We start from the raw sequence: 27460 nt of genomic DNA, 5'->3' as shown, positions 1-27460 counted from the left end.
AGATGGTTGAAGTGGTATTTTATTCCTGGATTAAAAATTTTGTTCGCACCACCATATCCTTAATATTCTTACCTCTTTTATAGGAAAAAATAATTTTTTCATTTTTAAATTACTTAGTTCATCATAATTCTCTAAAACTCCCAAAATGCAATATTTTATGTTTTATCATATCACTACATACATTGTATGTGGACACTACAAATAAATTATTATCCACCTGACTTTCTCTATTGATTGTATAACTATTAATAATTTTTTCTGATTGTACCCATCATATCTCATATTTATGATTTTTCTATATCAGCATCCACTAATTTACTATCATAATTTCTGTTCAAAACATCCTTTTAGTTGTTCAATTTCCTTATAAAACACTTCATCATTACGACATAACCTAGAAATTCTTAAAAATTCACCATATGGCAATGCTCTAATAATGTGTGCAGGATGACAGCTAGTTGCTTGTAAAAATCATGTGGGTCCCCAAATTTCCTGTATAAACTTGTAATTATAGGCAAACCAACAGTACCTTGTAAGTTAATATCTAGAAAGTTTACTGACTGCCCATATTGTAACCCATCAAAATTAATTTTAAATCTATTGATTTGGATTTCTTGTACAAAATTCTGTATGTCATCATATCCCCCCTCACACAAAAATATCAAATCATCTATGTATCTATAATACAACTTCACATGTTTCTTTACAAAATCATTCTTATAGATACATTCATTCTCTACCAAACCCATAAATATATTTGCATACATTGGGGCAAATGGTGCACCCATTGCTGTTCCTTGCTTTTGATAGAAAATTAGATTATCAAAATAAAAATAATTATTTTCTAAGCAAAATTGTACAAGATCTAATATATAATGTGTGTGGGGTGAGTCTCCCATGCTGTTAAACACAGCTTCTAAGCCAAATTTGTGTTGGATGTTCGTATAAAGACTCTTCACATCTAAAGTAATCCAAAACATGTTCTCATTCCAAATAACTGATTTAATTTTTCCAAAAAATCAAAAGAATCTTTGATGTAAGAGGGAAGACAGGCAGCTTCTTTCAATAATACTTTATGTAACACAACACCTAAATTATGTAGAAAGTACTTCCTAGCAGACACAATAGGTCTACCTGGTGGTTTATTAATATTTTTGTGTAGTTTGGGGAGACAATAAAAATAAGCACTACTGGTATCACTTAGGCAAAGTTTCTTCTTTACATCATTCTCAGACCAGAAACCCAACCGTAAACCTCTTTGAATTAGATTCTCATATTTAATTTTTGCCTGTTCAATACTATCCTGATGAGCTATACAATACACTGTTTCATCTCCTAATAAATCCCAACACATTTCCAAATATTGTGTGTAATGCATAATCACAATCTTATTGCCTTTGTCCGAGGGCTTTATGACCAATTCTGTTTGTTTAGAAAAATTTCTCAATTCTTGCCATTCTATTTTAGACAAGTTATATGTGACTGAATTCCTATCAAAATGTTTTAATTCAAACTCTAATTCAAAATCTAGCATTGCGTGTAATTTTTTAATGCCATCATTGCAGCATGGAGGCATAAACGTACTTTCTGTTTTAATGCCTGAGGTATCTATATACCTCTGTTCAAAAAATTCACTGTCACAAGAAATAAAAGATTCTTCTGTCTCTGAATCACTCTGTTCTAACACATTTCCATTAGAATTACTATCCATAACAAAGTTTTTAGATGTTAAAACATTGAAATAATACCATAAATGTAACTTCCTGATAAAACTATACAATTCTATTTTACATTCATATATTTTAGGAAGTACTGTAGGTACAAATTTCAATCCGTGATTTAAAACAGAAAGAAAGTGTTCAGAAATATTACAGCCTGACAAATTAATCACATTTTTGCTAAGTAATTCGAAATTAATACCATCTTGTTCTTTTATTGTCTCTCCACGGTCTTTGTGGACCATTCCTGTAATGCTCCTGCTCGCCAAAACCTCTTTTCCGTTGTTGACCAAAGTTTCCCGCATTCCGAAACTGTTCGGGAAAAAAATGGCGATTAGCTGGAGAAGGTAATTCCGGATACTCGCTAGCCTCCCTTGCGTGCATGAAATTGTCCATGTTCTGATTGGGTGTCATCACGCCAAGTACTATCACGCCTCTGGCCATTCTCAATGGGTTGATTCGTTGTCTGAGCCGATGTACGAGACCGCTGATTGGCTCGAAATAGGTACACATTGCTCTTTTCAAAATCTCTTAAGTCTCTCTGAATTTTGTACATTTTCTGATCAATAATTTTCTTTTCCCAGCCATTAACTTTTTCTTGAATGTCTCTAAGACAGGAATCAAGTCTGTTCCTGTCTAATACAGTAACTAGACTATTACATACTACATTAATGTCTTTCTTTAGGTTCACCAACTTAATATTATCTCGTTCTATTTGAATTTTAATCCATTCTCTTGAGCATTGATGGGCTGCACATTCCCATCTCGTCTGAAAAGATTTATCCAGCTGACATGTTGAATCAAAAGGCTCAGATGGGAATTTCAGTGCCCTGAGCCCTCTAGGTATAATGTCTAGTTCGAGATATCTGGATAAACTGTTAATATTATAGTATGTAGCTGTTTCTTTACTCATTAAATTAGTCAGTTTAGAAATGGTAGATTTAACTTCAATAGGAACATCCATGGAACGCTTACCAATGTTCGCAAAAGGGTTGTTAGAACGTTTACTTCTTGTTTCAGCGAGGAAGCGTTCCCATGCTGGAATATCCCCAGTATTCTCAGTACCTGTTGTTCTCTCTACCCGGTCATAATTCCGGTCTGAATTAGTATTGAAGAACCCATCTAGTGTTCGCTGGGAACCACCTCCATTGTCTTCTCTGAAAATTCTTGGTACATTTATGGCTGGATCACTGGCCATGGATAGTAAACAGCAACAAAACAAACTAAAACTGGAAAAGTTGATTCAGCACGACACAGAAACACCAACCAGGATCCAAAACAGGTTTATTGTCTTCAAACTCTAGCCGGCCACTGTAAGCCTTCAAGGAGTAAAGTTTCAGTAACATAGCACAATATATATAGTCACACCAATCAATCAATAAAACTATTATACAATTAAATAATAAAATTACTCAATTAAATCACATTTTTCCAACAGCATTCTGTGTTTAAGCCTCTAGGCAATAAAGTGCCAAACTTTAAAATAAAAACAGTTTCATACTTTAAAAGTAGTTTTGCCACAACTGCAACATCAGACTCTAACTTTGCTATCTGTTGTAAAATAGTTGCTTTTAAAGTGTCAGTGCTACCATTATGAAATTCATAAAAATGTTGAGCCAAAGGGCTCTCCATTTTTTTATGTTTTATGTCCCTAAGATGTTCTAACAGCCTGACTTTAAACATTCTTTTAGTTTGCCCTATATAGAACTTATGGCATCCACATGTGATTGCATAAACCACCCTATTAGTTCTACAAGTGTATGAACCACTTGAATAAAATGGTAAATTATTAATATTAGAAAAAGTTCTATATACAAATGGGCAAGCCTGACAATATTTGGAAATGTGTTGGGATTTATTAGGAGATGAAACAGTGTATTGTATAGCTCATCAGGATAGTATTGAACAGGCAAAAATTAAATATGAGAATCTAATTCAAAGAGGTTTACGGTTGGGTTTCTGGTCTGAGAATGATGTAAAGAAGAAACTTTGCCTAAGTGATACCAGTAGTGCTTATTTTTATTGTCTCCCCAAACTACACAAAAATATTAATAAACCACCAGGTAGACCTATTGTGTCTGCTAGGAAGTACTTTTTACATAATTTAGGTGTTGTGTTACATAAAGTATTATTGAAAGAAGCTGCCTGTCTTCCCTCTTACATCAAAGATTCTTTTGATTTTTTGGAAAAAATTAAATCAGTTATTTGGAATGAGAACATGTTTTGGATTACTTTAGATGTGAAGAGTCTTTATACGAACATCCAACACAAATTTGGCTTAGAAGCTGTGTTTAACACCATGGGAGACTCACCCCACACACATTATATATTAGATCTTGTACAATTTTGCTTAGAAAATAATTATTTTTATTTTGATAATCTAATTTTCTATCAAAAACAAGGAACAGCAATGGGTGCACCATTTGCCCCAATGTATGCGAATATATTTATGGGTTTGGTAGAGAATGAATGTATCTATAAGAATGATTTTGTAAAGAAACATGTGAAGTTGTATTATAGATACATAGATGATTTGATATTTTTGTGTGAGGGGGGATATGATGACATACAGAATTTTGTACAAGAAATCCAAATCAATAGATTTAAAATTAATTTTGATGGGTTACAATATGGGCAGTCAGTAAACTTTCTAGATATTAACTTACAAGGTACTGTTGGTTTGCCTATAATTACAAGTTTATACAGGAAATTTGGGGACCCACATGATTTTTTACAAGCAACTAGCTGTCATCCTGCACACATTATTAGAGCATTGCCATATGGTGAATTTTTAAGAATTTCTAGGTTATGTCAGAATGATGAAGTGTTTAATAAGGAAATTCAAACAACTAAAAGGATGTTTTTGAACAGAAATTATGATAGTAAATTAGTGGATGCTGATATAGAAAAAATAAATATGAGATATGATGGGTACAATCAGAAAAAATTATTAATAGTTATACAATCAATAGAGAAAGTCAGGTGGATAATAATTTATTTGTAGTGTCCACATACAATGTATGTAGTGATATGATAAAACATAAAATATTGCATTTTGGGAGTTTTAGAGAATTATGATGAACTAAGTAATTTAAAATGAAAAATTATTTTTTCCTATAAAAGAGGTAAGAATATTAAGGATATGGTGGTACGAACAAAATTTTTAATCCAGGGAATAAAATACCACTTCAACCATCTAGTATAGGTACTTTCCCATGTAGGAAATGTCAGGCTTGCCCATTTGTATATAGAACTTTTCTAATATTAATAATTTACCATTTTATTCAAGTGGTTCATACACTTGTAGAACTAATAGGGTGGTTTATGCAATCACATGTGGATGCCATAAGTTCTATATAGGGCAAACTAAAAGAATGTTTAAAGTCAGGCTGTTAGAACATCTTAGGGACATAAAAATAAAAATGGAGAGCCCTTTGGCTCAACATTTTTATGAATTTCATAATGGTAGCACTGACACTTTAAAAGCAACTATTTTACAACAGATAGCAAAGTTAGAGTCTGATGTTGCAGTTGTGGCAAAACTACTTTTAAAGTATGAAACTGTTTTTATTTTAAAGTTTGGCACTTTATTACCTAGAGGCTTAAACACAGAATGCTGTTGGAAAAATGTGATTTAATTGAGTAATTTTATTATTTAATTGTATAATAGTTTTATTGATTGATTGGTGTGACTATATATATTGTGCTATGTTACTGAAACTTTACTCCTTGAAGGCTTACAGTGGCCGAGGCGCTAGAGTTTGAAGACAATAAACCTGTTTTGGATCCTGGTTGGTGTTTCTGTGTCGTGCTGAATCAACTTTTCCAGTTTTAGTTTGTTTTCTTAAAATGAAACCCTGTTCTCCTTCAATAGATAATCTTCCAGGACAGTACCTCAGTCTGATGGCCAGTTCCATAGCCTAGCCTGTATCTGTTATAATTAACAGATCTAGCATGGAATCATAGGTTTCTTCTCTATGGAAAAAAAAAATCTTCATCATCCCCTTTCTTAAAGGAAGAACTTCTTTTGATATAACTGACTTCCGACATATCACCATATTATTCCCTTTGTTAAAAATTCTGGAGAAGTGCAATCAAATGCAGCTTCAACATATCCTTCAGGAAAATCTCCTGACCCCCACACAGCATGGTTTCATACCCACCCATAGAAGAGTCCCGACTTTATCAACTTTCGCAGATACTATTAACAAAGTCAGAGACAAAGGCAAACTTGTTTTCTCTGTATCCCTTGATCTCTCTAAAGCTTTTGATATAGTCTGTCACCAAAACCTCCTCTACCATCTGTCTCCCCTTGGGGTATCACAGCCCACACTACTATGATTAAACAGATACTTAACTGATAGATACCAGCTTGTTAAATATCTTTCCTCTTTTTTTCTCTCTTTCTTCCTGTCAGTACTGGTGTGCCACAGGGCTCTATTCTTGGTCCTCTACTCTCTAATATATTCAGTAACAATTCACATAGGCTTCCCTTTTACAATACAGTGATGATTCAACCCTAGTATGCATTTCTGACAACCAAATACATTTTTAGAGAATTACTCAAGGAGAGTTTAACAGTGTTGAAAGTTGGCTACGGGATAACCACCTGCTACTAAATCCCCCCAAAACTAAATTACTTCTGTTTTTCCAAAATCCCATTTCCAAGAAAAAAAAAACAACCTTTAAATTTCTTCATTTAATAATACCATGATTTATGTTACCCCACATACAAAACTACTTGGCATGACAGTTGATGACAATCTTAAATTCAATTTACATATCCACAACAGCACCAAGAAAACCCATCATAAACTATGCATCCTATACAGAGTAAAGAAATTCCTTACAGACTCTGCCAAGGTAACTCTAGCTACCACTTACCTTTCACCTTCTCTCTTATATGGTGCCCCCTATCATGACCAACCTACAAGACTTACTTACTTATAAATGTCAACAGTGCTATAACAAATTAGCTTGGAGCAATCCTAACTGGACCCATGACTGGGAAGCAGTGAAAACACTTAACTGGCTCAAGCTTCCTCACTATTTACATTATACTCACTATCACACACCTTCTCCTTTTCAAAGCATTACTAAAAGACTTCTTCTCTGCCTCCTGGCTTTCTCCCTGCTCCACATCTGGGACATGGCTCTCAAACACTCTTCATCATCTATACCTCCCTTTAAAGCACTAAATCACTTTAAACTGCTTAGACCTCACTTTATTGTGCTTCTTAAAGTACTATGCCTACTTCTAATTAGCACAACCAAATTACTATTCCATCACTGTTCTCTGTTAACACTGAAACTTGCTTATCTCCTCCAACACCTCGCTCTATTGTATTTCTTAAGTTACTTCGACCTATCTTATGTACCATTCTTCAATCTGTATTGTCTTATGACAAGGCTTGTAAATTTAATGTTTGTAAATATCAGTACAAATGTTATTATACTGCCTACTATGCTATGCATTCACTGAAAATGCATTCCAAAATGTGTTATTGTAAATATTGATTACATTAAATAGGATACCTTGGAGCTTTTCTCTTTGGCCCTCCACTGTAAAAGGGCATCTGTGACTAGTCAGACTTTCCCACTAAACAAATGTCAATAAATAAATAAATATGTATGCAATGCTGTTCTTTCATATTGCAGGAAAGGAAGCAATTGAGAAATTTAACATGTTTAACCTTAAGAGAGAAGAGAAAGACAAACTTTCTGACTTCAAGGACACCTTTCAGGCTTACATTTCATACTTTTTATTTCTGTTTATAACATGTATAAACATTGCAATCATATATCTCACATCATAACATTATTACTAGTAGTTTCCACAGCCAATGATTGCTGATTGCTCATCATCTTCATAACCGACAAACTCACTTCTTCCATTTGAATGTATAATGCATAACAGAAGAGCAGTTAAGTTTTACAACCAGACCTCGCTGGCCTAAAGTATGACATTTCCTGGTTACTATTGCTGTAATGCCATGCTGAAAATTGACTTGCAACATATACATTTTAGTCCCATTGCATATTGATTAATTTTCCCTCTATATCCAATGTCCGAAAAATAGGAACTAGGCAGCAATCTGGACTCCAACAATATATATCCACCTCTGTTCAAAGCTATAGTTCAGCCTGCACATTTTCCTATCTTACAATAATGAAAAAAGAAAAATAAGAGAAATTCCACTTCTATAGCTTATTACTTATATTTCTCAGAAAGACATACCCTTACAAAAACATATTGCACACAACACACATATCACTTCCAAAACTATCAATAAAATGCATGGTTTGACCTTGCAACTCTGTCATCATAATAGATGCAATGAATTTGGACAATAATAAATCGAGGGAAGCATTATACAGAGTGGTTTTGAAACACTGCTTCTAGGGTCTATATCATATGAGCGAATTGCACAAATTGCGAACGCTCATAATATCGAATGTACCGGACCTTGAGGTGCTTTTTCTGAGACAGTGGTACAGTGAAGAATGGGGTATTTGCCCTTTCCTCACTGTAGTGCGATCTCAGAGTTGGAATATATATTTAGCAGGGATTGTGGGGGTGTAGCCCCCCTCAATAGGAAGTTTGAGGTCCAATATGTTCGATATTATGAGCGTTTGCAATTTGTGCGATTCACTCATATGATATAGACCCAAAGTGCAGGTTGTGTATTAGGCCACATTAGAACTTCAGTCACCATATGACCACACAACTGAACCAATGAAAAAAAAGAAAATATGGTGCCCATGAAAATATTGCATTATATAACATAAATATTATATAACAAACAGATACTAACAGTGAGAAAAAACACAAAACCAAAAGGAAATCTACCGACTTCATTGTCTATCATTTGAAATATTTCCAAAAAATATATGCAACTAATACTTTCTAGTCTAGTCAATTAATAAAAACATCATTATTCAGAAATTTAATTTCAGTAAATAGATATAACTTATGTTATACTTACTCTGTTTTCTACTGGATTCATACATATTAATGGTTGACGTAAACAGCTTGTTTTCAGAATATCTTGAAAGTTATAATCTTAATTTCACTCATCTGTTCCACCAATATCCCATTATCCCATTATTGGTCCATAGTTGTAGATACATCTTTTGAATTATATCAATACATATCTCTTTATCAGTATTGCAAACTACCACCAAATCCTGAATATGCATATCAAAAGTATTGATAACAGTATCCCATACCTCTTCACCCCACAGAAAACCCTGAATCATGGCAAGCATCAACTCTAAGTATCCAGGAATGCAATAGTTTCCCCCAGTTTGGTGAATGAAATAAATTCAAACCACCACTGCTATCTAGGCACACCATTAATGGGTTAACTCTATTGTTTAAGGACAGCATGGAGTCAGGGTGTTGTGTCAACTGTCACCATCTCTCTCAATTCAATGCCACTCTCCTACCTTCTTTGACAGTCATGCCTGACTGTCGCAGGCCTTTTTTACACAATCCATCCACCTCTTTGTTTGATTCTCTCATTTCCTCTTGCCTTCTTCCTGTCTGTCCCAAACTTCTTCACCAGTTTATATTCTGCTTTCTTGCACATGTGCCCAAACCACTTTAATATGTTTTCTTTGATCTTCTCTGCAAATGGAACTATTTTCTCTTCTGCTCTGATGTCCTTATTTTTTTCATCTGTCCCACAGTGTGCATCCTACCACCCACTCAGGCACTTAAACTCCATCACTTCTAGCTTCCTCAACTGCTCTGCCTTTACTGCCCATGTTTCTGTACCAGACAGTAGTACTGGTCTCACCACTGTTTTATGCACATTACTTTTCAGCTTGCTTCACATTCTTTCACACTGATACTCTGTGCCAGTGGGCTGAACCCCTCTGATTCTAGCTTTGACCTTCTCATTTAGACTTCCCTTCTCCTCAACCATCCCTCCTAGATACCTGAAGCTATTAACCTGTTGCAATATTTTCCCTTCTATCTCAGTTCTCAGCTTCATCTGATCCCCCCATTTGCTGACATTACAGCTGTCTTATCTGTACTCAGTTTTATCCCATGTTCCTTCAGTTTTGTATTCCATTCCCCTATTCTTTGTTGAATTTCTTGGTCAGAGTCTGCTTGTAATGTCACATTATCTGAATACAACAACTTTGTTGATCTTTCTTTTCTGACCTGTTTGCAAATGTAGTCCATCACTAGTTTGAACAGCAGTAGGCTTAGAGCTGAATCCTGATGCACACTCACTCCTACAGGTGACCCCTCTGTGAGACCAAACACTGTTTATACTTGAATCATTGGGTCCTTGTACATAGCAAGCAGTAATTCTACTCATGTCTCTGGGACCTTGAAGCATTGCAGGACTGCTCAAGTCAGCTTTCTTGGGACCTTGTCATATGCTTTCTCCAAGTCTAGGAATGCCCAGTTGGACTCTTTCCTCATCTCTAGCTTCTTTTCCACTATCTGTCTCACTGCAAACATTGAGTTGGTTGTGCTGCATCCTGATTTGAATCTAAACTCCTCTTCCCCCATCTTACTTTCTACTACTCTGTTTATTCATTTATCAGTCACCCTCTCCAGATCTTTCATGCAGTGTGACAGGAGCTTGATACCTCTGTAATCCCAGAGTTGTGGATATCTCCTTTGTTCTTGTTCATTGGCACTAGTATGCTTATTCTCCAGTCATCTTGGATGCACCTTTCTCTCCATACTGCTATGATATCCTTAGGAGCCATTTCTTCCCTCTCTCACCCAACAACTTGATCATATCTGCTGCAGTCTCATCTGAGCCTACTACTTTCCCCTGACTACTTTTTCCTTAATACTGTTCTTGTTTTTTTCTAGGGTGGACAACTCCTCGTCTTTTGAAAAACCACAGCAAACAAGGTAGAATGAAAAACCACAAACAGCAACCCAGCGACTCCTCAGATGGAATTTATTGCAAAAGACAGTAAAAAATAAACCTCTAGCGCCTCGGCCAAAAGCCTTAAAAGTTACCTTCATACGTAAAGGATGTTTTTGAATTTTTGTCAGTAGTAAAACAAGTTAAATGGAATGAAGAAATGTTCTTTATAGTAATAGACGTTGTTAGTCTTTATACAAATATTAAACATATGGATGGCGTTAGAGCAATGAAACATTTTTTAGGTGATAGTCCCTTGGTGGAATATATTATAGAATTACTCATGATGTGTTTACAGAATAACATATTTGAATTCGATGGGCAGTTATATAGGCAAAAACAGGGGACAGCGATGGGGGCTCCATTTGCCCCCTGTTATGCCAATATATTCATGGGCTTGTTTGAACATTGTTATATCTATACCAATAAGTTTTTTTGTAAATATGTAACCAATTACTACAGATACTTAGATGATCTCATTTTTATTTGTAAAGGGGGCAGTGAGTTAGTTGAGCAATTTATAAATCAAATACAAGTGAATAGTATGGGAATAAAATTTGATGGATTACAGAAAGGTAATAAGGTAAACTTTCTGGATGTGGAATTAATAGGGGATAGTTATCAACAGAAGGTAATTTCTAAAATACATAGAAAATTTCCAGAAAGTAACAATATATTACATGGGGAAAGTTTTCATCCCTTACATACTATTAAATCTATTCCATATACTGAGTTCAATAGAATAAAAAGATTATGTAGTGAGATTGGAGATAGAAATATCGAATTATATGATAGTTTTCAGAGATTTAAAAAAAGGGGGTATGATGAGATGAATTTAAAAGAAAGTTTAAATAAAGTGCTGGATAGCATAAAAGAGAAATATAGTTTGACATATTATAAGAAGAGTAACAGAAGGGAACATGATAGGAATATTTATTTTACCACGACGTATTCTGTAATATCAGAAGAAATTATTGACATTATTAAATCCAGTTGGAATACCTCAAAAAAAGAAGTGGATTGCTTGCAATACAAGAAACTTTTATTTTCTTTCAATAGGGGAAGAAATATTAAAGATTTTATAGTGCATAGTAGGTTTCAAAGGCCAAAATTAGAGATAGCAGATAGAATAAAAGAAAAAGGCACAATAGTGTGTGGAAAATGTACGATTTGTAGATATGTTACTCAACGTTTTGATAGAATTAATAATAAGAATTTTGAAACCAATGAATGTTTTACTTGTAAAAGTCAGAGAGTTATATATGCTATCAAATGTACATGTAACAAATTTTATATAGGTGAAACCAAAAGACAATTTTCCTGTAGAATAAAAGAACATATAAGGGACGTCAGGAATAATAAAATAACTAGTCCTGTAGCCGTACATTTTAATGAAATACATAATGGCAGTTTGGATGGGTTTGAGACAACAATTTTGGATAGAGTTGTTTGTAATAAATTTATGGGTGATGAACAAGTGAAACAGTTATTAAGAAAGAAAGAAGCATTCTTGATATTGAAATTTAACACTATGTCTCCTGTGGGACTTAATCAAGAATGCTTCTGGAAGAGTTTTGTGTAAATATGTAAATATGTATATGTTGTTTTAAGAAGTATGGCTTTAAAGTTTGTAATATATGTAATTAATCTATTATTCTATTAATCAATTATGGTTTACTATATATAGATTGAGAGTTTTTTAATGAGTGTACTCTGTTAAAGGCTTTTGGCCGAGGCGCTAGAGGTATTTTTTACTGTCTTTTGCAATAAATTCCATCTGAGGAGTCGCTGGGTTGCTGTTTGTGGTTTTTCATACTCCTCGTCTTTCTTCATAGGCTGTGTCTAGGTCAGTACATCTTCTGTGGGTTTTTCTTCATTCAGAAGTTCTTGGAAGTACACCTTCCATCTGCCTTTGCTGCTCTGTGGACTGGTTAGCAGTTTGTTTCTGGCTTCCTTTATGAAGGATGAAAGTTTTTTGACTATCTTCTATATATTTCTGTCTTTGCCTTATAACCCGATAGAGTTTCTTTGTGCCATCTTGCAAGTCAGTTTCCAGAAGCTGGTAGAGTACCTCTGATGCCTTGCTCTTTGCTACTGCAATTGCCTTCTTAGCCTCTTTCTTAGCTAAATCACATTCCTTCTAAGTCAGACATGTATTATCTATTTCTCACTTTTCCTGCACTTCTTCTTTCTTTTGATGACTTTCTGGACTACTGCATTCCTCCACCAGTTTTATTTAGGTACTTTATTTCCATAACATGCTTGGCAACATATCTGTTCTATAGTCTTCACACTTGCTGTTTTAAGATGTTGTCATTCTTCTTTAACTCCATATATTTCTTTTTCTTACAGAGATAATAGAGTCCTGAGTAATTCATTCCTGGAACTCTTGTGCTTTCTCCCCAGTCAACTTCCAGGTCTTCAGCCTAGTCTCTGTTTACATTAGAGCCTTCTCTGATGACTGCTTACAGCTCACAGTTACAACCTGTGGTTTATGATGTGGCCTGTTTCCCTGGAATGACTTTTCAATTGTTGACTTTACCCCAGTGCCCTTTCCTTACTAGGTGAAAGTCTACCTGAGTTGCATGTTGGCCACTCTTGTATGTGGTGTTATCACTATCTCTATTGCTGAAATATGTGTTGGCAACCATCTAGCCATTTGCCAGACAGAAGTCTAGAATGGTCTCTTCTTCTTTATTCATGTTGCCCAATCAGGAGATGAACAATTTTGAAAGGTTTAAAAAAGATGAGACTGAGGGCTGACATTATCTTTCAATCTGACTACTTGTTTGTCTGTCTAGTGGATGTTGGGAACTCTCTTTTATTGGGAGTTATTTTTATGTTAGAAAGAAGGGGAAAGAGCCATGTGAATCTAGCAGTTTTGCCATTATATTTTCATCTGCTTGGAGGACTGCTTTTTAACTGTCCAGTTGTTTCAGTTATTAGTTGAACCAGGACAGGGACCAGTTGTAATCTTTACATATTCTTTACAAGTTAACTGATTTATAACCGACACCTTTTCTTTTTATCTTTCACTTACATATACACAGGAGGAGTAAGTAGGCAGTAAGAAAAGTGTACATACTTTTTTTGTTCTAAAGAGTTGGTGATGATGATGGGTCCTATTTCTTGGTAATTTAGTACCAAGTTTAGGGTAACTGATTTTGCTTGTATTATTTCTTTCTTCATTCTAGGAATTCTATGTTATTGGACCCACTTTAGTAATGCATTTTCATAGGATCTAAGCTAAGCAAGTTTCATAAAAGGTAAATGGTACTAAATGTCTTCATTGTAGCTGTTGTGGCATAGACAGGGAGGGAGTTTATTTTAGTGCAATAATGCTAATGAAAGAACTATAGTGTCTATTCTTGGAAGGTCTGAGTCCTCTAAACCTTTTTCTGAGAGCAGTGTGTGTGCATTTGTATGTGTGTGTATGTTTGAGTGGAGGGGGTATTTGAAGGATGGTTAGGGGTATGTTTAGCTTTTAAAAGCCACAAGGCACATTTATCTTGGGCATATGTGTCCAGCTTGACACCAAAGGAGAGACTATTTTCCTTCCATCCCAGGAATGTCATTGGCTTTTTCTCCTCATGTGAGGGTAGATCCCAGTGTAGTAATGATTTTTGAAAGGAATTTAGTTTTTCAGAGCCTTGCACACGCCAGTTTGGGAGCAAGGTAAACATTTTTTCTTTCTATGTAGCAGGAATCTTACAACCAATAAGGAAAGTGAGAATCTTTCAGAGGCTCAGAAGAGAGGAAGCCCAGAGTGTATGCCTTGACGAGACAAAGTTGAAGGTTAGGGAAGCTGCTAAATTCTGATCAAACAATATCAGTTGATAGCAACCAACTGTAAGCTGGAAGGGGGAAGCATTATTATTTTAAGCTATAAAACATCATCATTTATTACATCACATGTCGGTATGAGTGGTCTTTGTGTGGTTTGGAGGGGTACGCTAACAATTAGTCTTGGATGTTAGGAATTTCTTTAAAAGTAGAAAGCCTTTTAAACCTAGACACTTTTACTTGTTATTAGGGGAATTTAATTTAAAGCTGGATGAATGTATGGATAGAGTTTATGTTAGGAAAGAAAGTTATACTAAATTTTAAAGTAATGCATACCTGAATGTTGCAGCATAGGTGGGTAGACACCTGGAGATATATCAATACTGGACAATGCAGCCCATCTTTCTCTAGAAATTTATTTCAACTAGCAGGTAGAACTGATCATATGTTTGTGATGGAGTAGTAAATATACCGGATTCACTCAGCTGAGATTCATGACATTAATCTCTCAGGCCATGTACCACTTACTCTACAAGTGGGTAAAGAATTGCAAAGCCCGCAAGTTAAAACTTGGAGATGGGTGTATTTTAAATGGTCTTTAAAGAGGGGGAAGGAAAAAATTAAACTCTATTATTTCAGATGTGATTAAGAACTTATTGCCAGACATACCATTGATGATAGTTTGGTGGAAAGCTGCTATATGGGGTGATATTATAGAGTGGGAGAGGTACAATAGATGATGCCAGGTGATACAGGGGAGGAATGAGGTTTAAAAGAAGGTAGGACTTAAATGAGCTTTGTAATGTTTGACTGAAAATGATTGGGTGGATTATAAGCAATGTGTAATGTTTGCAGCTAGGAGTGTGTCAGTATGGCTTATGATGTAAAATGCTGCAACTAGGATTGTATAAATGTGGTTTGTTTTCATTTATATAAATGTATGATTGCTTATACCATAAGTGATTGTTTAATAAAGATGTTTATTGCTTAAAAAAGGGGGCAGGAATTGAATAATTTATGTAAGGTTGCTTAGGTTATATGATATATAGCAATATATCTGAAGCATAATGTTTGTTAATTTTAATTTGTTAATGCAATTTGATTACTTTTATGTAAATGTAAATGTGCCTATGTCACAAGTGATAATTCAATAAAGGTGTTTAAAAAACAGATAGTGCCAGGTGGACTTGATCCGCAAAAACACAGTGAGCTGATAGCAGTTCAGCAGATCTTAACATATCAGAGAGACTCCATCTCTCCTACAGAAGGAGGGGAAGCCCTATGTATGTAACTAAATTTTCTGGAATCTTCTAAAGCTAAGGCTGAGCTATGTAGGGGCAGTTATGGTGCTTAAAGTGAGAGGAAGATGTGAGATGTAAAATGTATATATATTTTTAAGAATTTTGTCTCAAGACCCCTACTAATGAAGATCCAAACTGAAGATGGAAGAGAGCTTTCCAATAATGATACCATGGGGGATGCATTTCTAGATTTGTATAATAAATTGTGTATTCCTTTAGAAGTATATATTAGGGTCTAATGGAAGTTAAGGGCTGCAAAGTCTAAGATTTTGTCTATGGAGGACTCTCTAATATTGTACTGACCTTTTTCAGAGCTGATTTAGCAAAACTATCAATAAGATTAGCTTCCATTAAGCCCCAGGAATAGATGGCTTCTCTAATGAATTCTATAAATGGGGAAGGGTACACAACACAAATATTAGTTCTAGTTTTTAATTCAATAAATTACTCTAAGGACCAGGGCATTAGTAATAATCAATTATTCCTAAGACAAAGGAGGGAACCCTTAGAAATTGATTTTTTTTTCCATTTCATTACTTAATGTGGACTTAAAGATCTTTGTGAAGTCCTTAGCTTTATGGCTTGAGAGCCCTCTTCTGAAATTGATCTAATAGGGCAGAATGGCTTTGTGAAAGGGACAGAAGTGGCTTTCAACTAGTGAGAACTAGCATCATTTTCTGCATAGACAGATAAAGATGAAGCCACACACAGGAATAGTACTTTCTGAAAAAGTATCTTACATGTTGAATTGTGAATTCCTTTTTCCGATACTAGAATACAGGAACCATGGTCCAAGATTTAAGGAGGGGGTGGCAAGTTTGTGTGTGTTTCTTTCTTTTAAAGTCCTATTTAATGGGTGGTGTTTTTATTGTGTAAGACAAGCTGTCTGACTCACCATGACTGTTCTTTTTCCCATGGTCTTTTCTTACTAGTCATGGATGAATTGGCATTTAGAGTTTGGGAAGAGCTGTTTTCTTTCTCTCTCTCTCCCTACCAAGGATGGCTCTGAAAATATCTTCCTTGTGTTTGTGGATGACTGCATCTTGATGTCTACAATTCTTAAAGGCTCTTTGAAGAGTGTTCTATGCATCTTCCAGGACTTTGGAGTATTATCTAGTCTCCAGTGCAACATGAATAAATCAATGATCATATTACATGAGGGACTGAGCCTCAGTTTAGAAGACTGCCCTATGCCTATAGTGCAGGGAGCCTGCTATCTAGGTTGAGTCATCCCTTCAGAGAATTAAGGATGAGAACTTGCAGACCTTAGCAATTAAGATGAAGGGTCTTTTCCCTATTATGAACAATTTTTGAATGATTGCTGGTGAGGTAAAGGTAGTGCATAATATGATTTTACAACATGATTTATTTGGTTAGCAAAGTAGTTATCCTTGTATCACACCTATTTCATCTTAAGGTGTAAGACTTGATAGAAGATGAGGTGTTGGGGCACAAGATAGACAGATTCTGGCATCAGTGATGCACACACCTTAATTTTATGGTGCTATGGCATTCCATATTTGTCAAATGCACTGTAGAAGGGACTTACGTAGAAAATGAGAAAACTGTTATGGCTGGAAGCTTCCTCTAGGAATTACATTTCCCAAGAGAATGGTTGGATAACATTAGGGAGGAGAGTCTCAGACTTACTGGCATGGTCTGTGGAAAAGATCCTGTAGATTCACTTTGATCTCATCCAGGAATAACTTCTACCCAGGGAGAGGAGTTTAGAGAGTACTGGAAGTCCAGGGATATACACGACTGGTCTCAACTGGTAATGGTTGGCCCCAAACACCACATGAAAACTTTTGTAGAGCTTAGGGTAGAATTTGGTTTTAGACTGTGGGAGTGGTTCTACAGTATACAAATTGGGCATATCTGGCACCACTGTATAGTGTACCCCAAACAGGAGGGGAAAGCTCTCCTTTGTGACAAGTTGAAAAAAGTGAGGAAAAGAAGCTCAGGGTTGATATACAGGGACATTTGGGACACTAAGGTCACAAGCAAGTAGTAGGTGCTAGATGTCAGTGCCAAGAAAATGCAAACTTTTCAAGGAAACATTGGGAAGAGACATGGAATGCAGCCAGGAAACTTAAATGATGCCCAAAATACTATGACCAGCAAATGAGACTCATTTTATGCAAATTATACAGTAGGGGGTTAATAGATAACACTAAATGTTAGAAGGTGGCTCTGAGAAGGTAGATAAATATCCATATCTTTTGAAGCTGTTCTATGGTCAAACCATATTGGGATTTTTTGAAAGAAACTGAATAGGATATTTGGCTTTCCCTTTGAACTGGGGTGGGAATCCTGGATCTTTGGTATTACAATTGGTTTTGATGTATCTTTGACTATCTCTTTGGAGGTCTATTGGACATTAGCAAGTGTAGTTAAACTTCTATGTGTGAGAATATAGGAAATTCAATGACTTAACATCTAGGCTATTTGTTGTATTCTTTTAAGACAGTGGATTTCGGGGGGTGAGCTTCCACATCAGTGGAAGTAGGTTTTTGACAGTTTCAAATATTTTTATTAGTTCTTTTTATTGAATAATCACTGTGATGGGATTTTGAAAATATTGTAAATACTTAGTTTTTGTAAATTTTTGTATATAGTTTTATAGTCCCTTTTGTTATGCTCAGCTATTTATCGTTGTTTTTGGTTTTGTTTTTGGTTTCTTCATAAGGCTTCATTTTATTCGGTGTCATGGTACTTTGAAATCAAATAAAATACATGCAAAAAAGTCCCTTGCAGATAAAAGTCAACTTGCCATGTCTCATATAATAGTTTTGAATGACATAACAATTTCTTGACAAATAATAAATTAATAAAAAGCCATACTTATTAAATGTAAAAGCAACTAAAAATAAAGCTCATCCATTTTACATTTTGTCTCTTTATTTTAATATTTAGTAATGCTCTGAAAAAATATTTTCATTTAACAGATCTAAGCAAATACAAAAATTCTGGATAGATACTAGATGTCATCAAAGTAAAATAGTACAACATTAGTTTTTTAATAGTTCAAAAATAATTTTACACAAATACATTATTAATGACGAAAGCAAAAAGTAATGTTCATGAATAGTTAAATAGTAAACATTGGAAGTAGAATATATCAACACGGGTTTATGGTAATCAAGCTTCTTGAATGTCAATAGAGCTTGATGGCTGAACCTATTCATCTTTGAACCTTCAATCAGCCACTCATTCCTTTTTTAACAATCTACTTAAATGTTTAATTAGAGCATTATTCTTCCTATGGTTCATAATATTCTCCGATGATCTATAATCCTAGTTTTAATTCCTTGATTTTTTTTATGCTAAAAGAATTACCATGTTAATGAGTTTATGTGCTTTGAATAGCAGTTAATAATTTAATGTATCACTGAATTTTTGAATACAATATTCACTTTAAATTAATATATATTCTAATATCTAAATGCCATGATGCTCGTTCATAGCTTAGGATGCTTCATGTTCTACATCAACATCTCGTCTGTTACTTTGAGCTTCCTAAATCTCTGCATATACTGCAGCCACAGTTGTCCTCCTCACTTTCTGTGATGTTCTCTTATAATGATGTGGTATGCAATCATTTGCCTTGCACACTCCAGGTATTTCTGCAAGAGTATGGCTGAGTGTGCATAAATCCCAGAGACCAGTTATTCCAAGTCTTTGCCTATATCTGTAGCTATTGGATTTGCCCAAAGCTGCCAATGTAGCCTTCACATATCCACTGGACTCAATCTTGCTCAATGAGATCAAATATATCCAGTCACCTTGTCAAATTTTTTTCAGTATTTTGGGATATATGGATAGCTATGTGCTCTGTCTGACCAGAAAATTCAAAATGTTTTCTAATCCCACTTTCACTGATATACCCCCAGAGCATCTGGCAGTGGTCTCAGTGCCCCATGTTCCCTTACTATATCACCAAAAGGCAAAAACTTGGGGAATTATGATGTGACCCCAATGTGGCCTGATAGTTAGTAAATGTTCCTAATAATCTCCCCTTTAGGTGTGTCCTGTCCTTGCTTTTGATGGTTTTCTCTAGCAGCCTCTGTAGCCTGCCCATTCACGTACTTCCCAAACAATCACTAAAAGCATGAATGTATTTTCTATCCCTTCCACCTCATACATCACCGACTCAATATCATCATCTATAAGATACACATTCTTAGTTGTCTCTGTGCAGCTGCTGTGCAGAATTTGACCCCTGGCAGAAGGCTATGTTCATGTCTCAAGGCTTCTAGCTGTATTTGGCTGTCCATTTCATTTAGTGTTGCACCTAGTGGCTCAGGTCCTCCCTCTAACTGCCAGCTGTCTCCTCTATTTTTTCACTGATCCTCTTTCCCCAGACTTGACTCTCCTGTTCATGTCCTTGAATAGTTTTGCTGCCTGCTGAGCTGCTGTTTCTCACTGGGCTCATTAAAGTAGTTAGATGAGACAGCCATTGTGCCTTCAGAAAGAGTCAAGCCAAAGGCACCACAAATACAAGGGCAAGTGATTGATAAAACCATGAGTATTGGTTCACAGCTAATATTGCATCTAAACTTCCATGTGTTAACAGTCCTATTTTCACCTTAGTTATTTTCTCAGTATTTATTTATTTATCCTTCACTGCTTTAAGAAAATTATCTTCTTTTTTTGACCAGTGCTCATTAATTTGCTCTCTAGATAAATTCATGAATACACTTAATTAATCCATAACAGTTGGCAGTAGCTTATCATAGCTAAACTGCTTGGCTTATCTCCCCTCTGCAGGCCCTTCATTTGAAATAACCTATAGGCATTTAAAAGTTCTCCATACTGCAATGAAAAATGCTCGATTATTTCCTGTCCATTTTCAGGACTGCCTCCAAATGATTCCTATGTTCTCTCTCTCTCTCTCTCTCTCTCTCTCTCTCTCTCTTTCTTTTCTTTAAACCATCCTAACCAAGGTCAAAGTCAAATATTTACCTCAAGGATTTCTTAACTACTGCTAGACAAGTCAGCACCCTCCTTCAGCCTAATTAACAAACATTGGCCTTTTCTGGTAACCTAATCTGTACACAAACTGTAATGATGCATGTCTGAATGATGCCACTACATCCTTTGACACCCATAATATAATTTACATACTGAGTATTAATATGGCATATGAACATGCCATTATGCATCATAGGAGTCTTCCTGTGGAGAGAAACTGTATTTTAGTCCAATTAAAAGCTACCAAGATAGCCAAGATTCTCTTTGATTTCATAGTGAATTCTGATACATACTAGGTGTCAATATTACAGCCACAGAAATGCAGCAATTTCCTTTTATTAAACAAAGAAAAACATAGAATTAACACCCCTAAAGAGAGAACTGGCAACAAAATCAATGGCAAAATTTCCTCTTTGACATTGTTCAAAGTAACTAAAGTATTAAATGGCAAAAGTATGCTCAACAATGATTTTATATTATTTGGGGAATTGGTTGGCTTAACTTAGTATAATTAATAACAGCAGACAAATATTTCTCTTATGACACAAAATATTCAGCATATCAACCATGAACAATGACTACAGCTATTTAGGAATGAGTCTAGGCTCACACCTGCTACATTCTGTCCCTGGGATTCATGAAGCTCGGCGCAAGGACAGTATTAGCCTTGCGCCGACCGTGCAGCGTAGAGATGGCGCAGCAGCACCACATGCATATTAATGAAGGTGCATGGCATAACGGCCACATGCATAGGAAACATGTATGAGTGCAGGGGGCATGTCCAAATGCTGCACGGAGGCGTGAACATGTTGGCTGCATATGCACAACCTAAAATGCTGACTAGTACAGCCTGCCTCTAATAGTAATCACTCCTGTCAGTATCCAGTGTCCATGGATACCGAAATGTATGCAAAGCATACAAGACATCATTGCGAACACCACAATGAGAAGTAAACACAAAGGCACGTAGCTGAATATTGAGTCCCCATCCCTCAAACAAAGATATTTAAAACCCCGTGCCCGTATTCCATTGTAGTGTCGCTAGTTGTACCAAGTAGAAGCGAAATGCATCATGTTAGCGTGCCGCCAATTGCCAAGCCTAGCCCAATGGTTTGGGTTACCACCTGTCCTACATTGTGAGGGACAGTCCCCCTCTAGGCAGGTGTGTGCATACCAAAATCAGAATAAATGTGAAATGTCCTGCAATAGTAGGACATAATTATGTCCCATATGTTATGTAATTAAATAAATAACTCCCAAATGCTAAAGGTGGTCTGTCACAAAAACAGTCAATACTGGCAGAAAAAAGACAGAAAATCCACCCAAGGATGGCCAATCAATGAAATCCACAAGTGTTCCAATTAAAATATAATCCTTTAATACGAATAAAACTTGGACTTGAAAATAAAATGAAAATAAAAAAGCTCAAAACTGTCCCTTGAAGATATCCGATAAGCGCTTTCGACTTTTGTCTTCCTCAGATTGTATAAGACACTAGGGACTTCCATTTCCTTTTATATATGAAATTCTATACTGTTTGACAAATCACCATTGATGAATACTTGGCAACTTTGTTCCCCATTGGCCCTTTTTTTCAATTATAAAGGAATTCCCAATACTATTCTAGCATGTCCAAAGGTCAGTTGTCAATCTCCTCTCCGGTCCAGCTGGTGAATCTGGGAATCTTGAGGCAATGTTACAACTGCCTCATATACACAGACAACCCTCTCCTCCTCCCAACAAATTCCAACACATGTGAGAGATGCAACCATATAGCCAAACTGGAGGCTAAGCTCTCTCAACTCAGTACTGGCGTAACCAGTCAGGAGGAGAAGGAAACCACACTCACTACAATTCCAGTCTCACATAGACCTACCACAACAGCAAACCAAACACATAAACACACAAAAACATACTCAGAGGCCCTAAATAAAAATCTGCCTAAGCATCAGAGACCTACAAAGCAGACACCCAAGCAACCGCTACCCCAAAACAAAACACGTGCAACACATAGCTCACAAAGCCAGTGTGTCAAACAGTCACAGCCCTTAAGGCTAAACAACACACCTGATACACTTGTAATAGGTGACTCTATTGTCAGGCACACTGACATCCTGCTCACCAGGCTGAACAAGGAGAAGGTCACGGTGAGCTGCCTGTTGGGTGCTAGGATCTGCCACATAACACAAGCACTCAGGTCACTCTAAGGCAAGTACAAATATGACTCAGTCATTGTCCATGCTGGTGTGAATGACCTGAGACGTACCTCCCTGGACTACATGAAAAGAGACATAGAGGAGCTCTCTGAGCATGTAGCCCAGGCTGGTATGACCCTGACCTTGAGTAGCATCTTACCCTCACCAAGAATGATGCCACAATATGAAGACAAGATGATCAATTTCAACAATTGGCTTAAGTATTGGTGTTATTCAAAGGGGATCCAATGCCTGTCAGCCTGGGATGACATGCTCGACAAGCCACGATGCTTCACTAGGGATGGCTTGCACCTGTCACCCCTGGGCTTTTGGATATTGGCAAAGGATCTTGCTACCCCCATAGTGCCTTTTTTAGGCAAGGCTCAAAAGACAAACCCACCTCCATAGGTATCACAAGGGATAAGAAACTAAGAGTAATGCTACTCAATGCCAGAAGTCTAAACCTCAAGATGCACACACTCAAAACTCTCCTTAGCATGGAGAACATCGATATCTGTACAGTAACAGAAACCTGGTTCAAGGCTCCCGAGAGCACCCCAGCACTACCAGGTTATACCTCATACTATGCTTTTTGGCCCCAAAACTTGGACCGAACCACAAAAGTAGTGGGAGTATCAATATTTGTGAAAGATATCCACACCTCCAGGTTGGTGGCACAGCATGAAGCATCAGAGACTATCCATGTGCAACTAACAGTGGGTAAAACTGCCTTCCAGTTTATAGCCTGCTACAGACCACCCTCCCAAACCCCGGAACCCTACTCGGCATTCCTGAGAACACTAGAAAATATGAAGGTCTCTCCAAACACCTTTATATTGGGTGACTTCAACTACCCAAACATAGACTGGGAGCATTACTCTAGCTCCAACACCCTAGCCCAAAGGTTCCTAGAATTTATAAACTCAAATGCTATGGAACAACTTGTTACCACTCCCACAAGAGGGGAAAACATACTGGACCTGATCATCACCAACATGGGGACTCTATGTTCCAGACCAGAAGTGTATACCTCACTGGTAAGATCAGACCATAAACTAATCTCACTGGATATTCACATCCCGACCCCACCCCCTGCCCAGAAAACCACAGTGAAAAACTTCTGTAAAGCAAATTTCACACTCCTCAAAACCGAGGTGGAATCCTTCAAAGCCCCCGGGCCTGTGGAAAATATGGCCCAGACTGCAGAATCCTTTATAAACGCATTCTATGAACACCTTCAGGAATGCATGGATCATGCAATCCCAAATAAAACCAAGACAGGATGTCTGCCTTTGGAGGAATCTACTATATGATAGAGCCAAATCCCAAAAAGGGAAGGCATCTCAGATCAGTATTAGCAAAAAACTACGGGCACTCATAAAATCGTCTAAGGCCAGCTTCGAGAGAAAAATTGCACAGGACACTAAGGATAATCACAAGGCTTTCTTTAGTTATGTTAGGAACCTGGATGGGAATTCCCAGAAATGCTCAGAATTAGTCCAAAATGACAAAAAAATACACCGAACTCACAGACATTGCCAACATCCTAGCTGACAGGTTCAGCGCAAACTTCTCCCCCCTCCCCACCAAAAGGGCAAATATCTATCCCAGCAGAGTGCTGCCCCACTGACATCTCAGATGCTCAGGTAAGAGCCGCCCTCTCCAAAGCAAAAAACACAGCATCAATGGGACCAGATGGTGTCCCGGCCTGCATCCTACATGAACTCCAAGAAGAGCTAAACCCAAACATAAAACTACTGTTCAATCTCATCCTTACTACAGGATATGTACCCATAGAGTGGTGTACAGCAACAGTGGTCCCTCTCCACAAAGGTGGTGCCTCAATGGATCCTGGAAACTATCGCCCCATAGACCTGACTAGCTTGGTCTGCAAAGCTATGGAAAGGATTATCATGGACCTCATAAATAAAGATATTGGGGACCTACAGACACTGGATCCTACCCAGTTCGGCTATGTTAAGGGCAGATCCTGCCTCTTAAATCTGGTAGATTTCTTTGAAACAGTTACCAAGGCCATTGAAGAGGGGAAGGTGGTCCACACAGCCTACCTGGACCTCGCAAAAGCCTTCGATACAATACCCCACTCGGGCATTATAGATAAGCTCACCAGCTTAAATATAAACCCCTATGTCACTAGATGGGTTGCAAACTGGCTCAAGGACAGAACCCACATAGTTAGAATTGCCGGAGCCATGTCAGACTCCAAACCAGTTACAAGTGGCGTCCCACAAGGCTCAGTCCTGGGACCTCTCTTGTTCGGTATATATTTCTTGGAGGTACAGGCCAACATGGAAGGACTGTGGCTGACCAAGTTCGCAGATGACTGCAAACTGGGCACCATAATCGACTCTCCAGCTGACACAAGCATCCTCCAAAAGGGCCTCATAGAAACAGACAACTGGTGCCAGAGCCATGGCCTCAAGCTAAACGCCAAAAAGTGTATAGTCATCCCCTTTGGCAAAACAAAGTGCCACAAATTACCACATAGGTGGTAATCCATTAAGTACAGAAGAAGTAATTAGGGACCTGGGGACCCAAGTTGATAGCAATCTCTCATTTGACATCCACATGGCCAAAGTGGTTAGAAAAACATTTTATATAGCCCACCTAATCATGAAGGGATTCACATCTAGATCAGAGGAGGTCATTGTGCCTCTTTACTCATCCATCATCAGGCCCATAATTGAGTACAATGCCCCTTTTGGGATGTACCTTACCAGACACCTGCAGCAACTGGAAAGACCCCAAAAGTACCTCACCAAGAGGATCAAAGGGCTCAAACAGATGCCATATGCTGCCCGGTTAAAGAAACTCCAGCTCTACTCAGTGGCATACCGCCTGCTCAGAGGCGATCTGTGCCTGACGTATAAAGTCATGTCCAAATCGGAATTAATGGACATGCTGCACCTCAGAAAATCCAAATCCCATCAAGCTACGCGCTCGAGAAACCTGAACCTCAGCACTGAAATAAATAGGACATGTGGAGGGACAGATTCATAACCTAAAAGCTCCCTTCACTCTGGAATAAAATCCCAGTCCAGGTTAGGCAGAGTCCCTCACTGACTCTCTTCAAGAGGAATCTTGATGAGTGGATGGGAGATAGTAGGTTTACCCCGGGTATCACTTCTGTGTCACTGTTAGACAGAGGCACAGTATACTAACCTCAAAAAAGGGCATAGCAAAATTAATTTAAAATGGGTGGCGAAAGCCAAACACACTCTGGCTAGGCTTATAAATGCACTAGGGCAGATAGCCTAGTATGAACCTATGAACATCCAATCCTATCTTGTTATCTCAAGATTAATTTGCATGTAATCAACTCTATGCTTCTGTTTCCCACCTTTATTGAGTATGTAAATTAGATGTTCCAGTCCTTCATTTTGATTGGATGTATATTGTGTTATTGATGATAATGTGAGCAAAGTGAATATTACTCTTCCATTTTCCTTTAATTCTCAAGACCAATAACAGGTGGTGCTGTTCTAAATGATGTAGTATCCAAAGTAAATAGAAGCATTCATAAACACTCCAAATATTAAATCTTCGAAGAAATTTGTGAATATAACTTTCTATTCATTACAATGCTATGCAGATATGATGGATCTGTACCTGCATAATCAAAATAATGCCACTTAAAATTATGGAATTACAATAAGTATCCTTCAACTAAATTATATCACATTTCGAAAAATACAACCGATGCCTGCTTCAGATGTTATCTCTAAAATGCTGCACAGAGGCATGAACATGTCGGCTGCATATGCGCAACCTAAAATGCTGACTAGTACAGCCTGCCTCTAAAAGTAATCACTCCTGTCAGTGTCCAGTGTCCGTAGATACTGAAATGTATGCAAAGCCTACAAGACATCATTGCAAACACCACAATAAGAAGTAAACACAAAGGCACGTAGCTGAATATTGAGTCCCCATCCCTCGAACAAAGTTATTTAAAACCCCGTGCCCATATTCCATTGTAGTGTCGCTAGTTATACCAAGTGGAAGCAAAATGCATCGTGTTAGCACGCCGCCAATTGCCAAGCCTAGCCCAATGGTTTGGGTTACCACCTGTCCTACATTGTGAGGGACAGTCCCCCTCTAGGCAGGTGTGTCCATATCAAAATCATAATAAATGTGAAATGTCCTGCAATAGTAGGACATAATTATGTCCCATATGTCATGTAATAGTCCCATAAAGTACGTATGTCCGTATATAAAATACTTATATGTTACAAGAAACAGAATAAGCAAGTAAATGAAACAGAATAAGCAAACTACACCGCTACAACAATAAAAGCTTATATGTAGGCATGAAACTAAAGTACTATCCTTTGTAATGACCGTGGGTATGTGTTGGCCTGTAAACTCAGATGTGTGCCATGAAAGTGTCCATCCAGGTCATATAAAAAGGTGGCAACCCTACCAATGGTCAGAGCATTCGCCCAGTATCAGTCCATTCGCAGTCCAAGTCGTTCTTGTCAGGACGACCCATAGATGAACGGGTATTACCCAGGACTACTTACCATGTCATGAAAGATATGTATTTGCAAGTACCTATGTGCGTGAAGTAC

Source organism: Protopterus annectens, chromosome 1.part0 (assembly GCF_019279795.1).
Source record: "Protopterus annectens isolate FY-2018-M chromosome 1.part0, PAN1.0, whole genome shotgun sequence".
NCBI lineage: Eukaryota > Metazoa > Chordata > Ceratodontiformes > Protopteridae > Protopterus > Protopterus annectens.
Note: the sequence above shows the minus strand (reverse complement) of the source record.